The 2,500-nt window shown below is 50.7% G+C and overlaps 1 pseudogene; it reads right to left on the bottom strand.

Annotated features, from left to right (window-relative positions):
• The window catches only part of LOC143262752 (large subunit ribosomal RNA), an 8,542-nt pseudogene that overhangs the window by 3,993 nt on the left and 2,049 nt on the right, over positions 1-2,500 (bottom strand).

Genomic DNA, 2,500 nt, shown 5'->3' with positions numbered 1-2,500 from the left:
GACGGCATTCATTGGAGAGACTATACTCGGTCCCCCTCCGAGTATCGGTAGCCCTTGTGAGGGTCCCTGAACTCCCCATAGACTACCGTAGAGCAACTCCACGTCTGCTCTTTCAGGAAGCTCTATTTGCTTCCTCTTCTCAATTGTCTCTCCTGCGACCGCCATATCTACCAATTTTCTTGGGCATTTATTATAGATTTCTTGATATCGAGCGTATCTAAATTTACGATAGCAGGTGCGGTCGCTTTCCTTTCTTTTATTTCCGCTATTCTTATTTCTTGAGCCATCCTTACTCTTAGTGCCAACGCTTTTAGCTTTCTCATTTATGGCGTCCAGCACGCGCTCGATATCTTGAGGTTCTACTTCTCTATTGTTTGCCAACTCCATTATCCAGTTTTCGATGAACCTCATATCGTGACTGTCATCTAACGGGTTGGCCATTATGACGTCTCTGATTTTATTGCGCCAGTCCTCAGGTTCAGGGCCCTGAGCTGTCGCAGACGCATCATCAACCGTGGTTATATCCACATTCTGTTCTGCGACAGTTAAGTCCTCGGTCGAGCCCGCTTGGCTCGCCTCCTCAACCGTCGTCTCCTCACTCTGAGTGGGCATAAGTCCTAAGAGCCTCCTTTTATCGCCTATTTGCTTTGCCGTTTTAGTTGTGAGGAATCGAGCGATTTTCGCGTTGGGTTGTTTTTTGCCCCTATAATAGTAGTACAAGTCTTTTAATTTTTGCGTTTCCTCCTCCGTCCAGACCGAGGCTCTGCTGACTGAACGTGTTGGAAGCGCTTCCTGTACTCGTTTCGTATTCCTCACAACAGGGTGCCTATGTCTTTCGTGTTGTGATAGGCCCCTTTTGGTGTTAAAAGTGTCCCCACAGACGGTGCAAAGATGTTGTCTTGCATCAGAGTCGGGCGCTCTACCTTTACATTTAGGGATGTGGCATCGGCATCCATGTATTTTATTAAAAATTTTGCCACATCCACTACAACGCCACCCAACTCCTACACCTGCGTGACACTGTTCAAAGTGCTTCACGAGGTCACCCGCCTGTAGGAACTGCCTATTCATATTGCGGCAAAGCCGGCATTGGACCGCTCCACTCAGAGGAAGGTCCACAATCGTTCCGTACTCACGACCGTTTGGATCGCCTAGGTCGTCATAAGTGGCCCTCCTATCCATAGCGGACATGTCCGCCACAGAGGTCCCAGGGCCGGGAACCTCTGTGTCCGAGGCTTCATTACTTGGGCTTTCTGCCATAAATAAATTTATAAAAAAACTTTTCCCGCCTAGCACAAGCCTCGTTCGTTTCCAACTCGTAGTCCATTAGTATAGCCTGGTCGTCTTTCGTTCCTACTAACTCCAATGTCCGACACTGACAGGTCCGCTCCCTTAACTCCGCTTAAAATTTCATGTTATTGGAACACTGAGTGTCCCATCGCTCCTCTCCTTACTTCGCTTTTTAATTTAAATGATTTGGACACATGTGCCCTCGCATCCTTTCAGTGTGGACATGATGTTGTGGAGAATAGCCTCCCCCGTTAGCTACCAATCCGAAGATTGGCACCCGGCCCCACCACGAGGAGGTGGGGGTAGGCACTTGGTGGAATTACTCATCACCTTAAGGACGCTGACGCTTTGCCACCCAGAGCTCTGATAAGAGCACTGGGCACTGGTTACTCCCGCCGTTTACCCGCGCTTTTTTGAATTTCTTCACGTTGACATTCAGAGCACTGGGCAGAAATCACATTGCGTCAACACCCGTGGGGGCCATCGCAATGCTTTGTTTTAATTAGACAGTCGGATTCCCCTAGTCCGTGCCAGTTCTGAGCTGAGCGTTGAATGGCGGCCGAAGAGGACGACCGCACCGATGGGAAACGCCACGGAAGCCTCGCAGCAAGGAAGATCCGCGGGAGGCCAAGGCACGGGACCGAGCTCGGATCCCAGCCACGAGAGCCGTTCACCTCGCCCAGGCCCGGCACGTCAGCCAGACCCGCTTCCCGACCAAGCCCGACACGCCCCGCTCCTCAGAGCCAATCCTTATCCCGAAGTTACGGATCCAATTTGCCGACTTCCCTTACCTACATTAATCTATCGACTAGAGGCTCTTTACCTTGGAGACCTGCTGCGGATATGGGTACGAACCGGCGCGACACCTCCACGTGGCCCTCTCCTGGATTTTCAAGGTCCGAGGGGATGATCCGGACACCGCCGCAACTGCGGTGCTCTTCGCGTTCCAAACCCTATCTCCCTGCTAGAGGTTTCCAGGGAACTCGAACGCTTATACAGAAAAGAAAACTCTCCCCGGATCTCCCGACGGCGTCTCCAGGTCATTTTGGGTTACCCCGACGAACACTCTTACGAGGGCCCGAATGGTATGCGGTTCCGCTGCCGGGTTCCGGAATAGAAACCGGATTCCCTTTCGCCCAATGGGTGTTTTTTGTGCATGTATATAATAACAAAATATGCTGCGATTTATATAATAATAAAAAAAATAATA

The sequence above is a fragment of the Megalopta genalis genome, unplaced genomic scaffold, assembly GCF_051020955.1.
Source record: "Megalopta genalis isolate 19385.01 unplaced genomic scaffold, iyMegGena1_principal scaffold0218, whole genome shotgun sequence".
NCBI lineage: Eukaryota > Metazoa > Arthropoda > Insecta > Hymenoptera > Halictidae > Megalopta > Megalopta genalis.
Note: the sequence above shows the minus strand (reverse complement) of the source record. Positions and strands in the feature narration are given on the sequence as shown.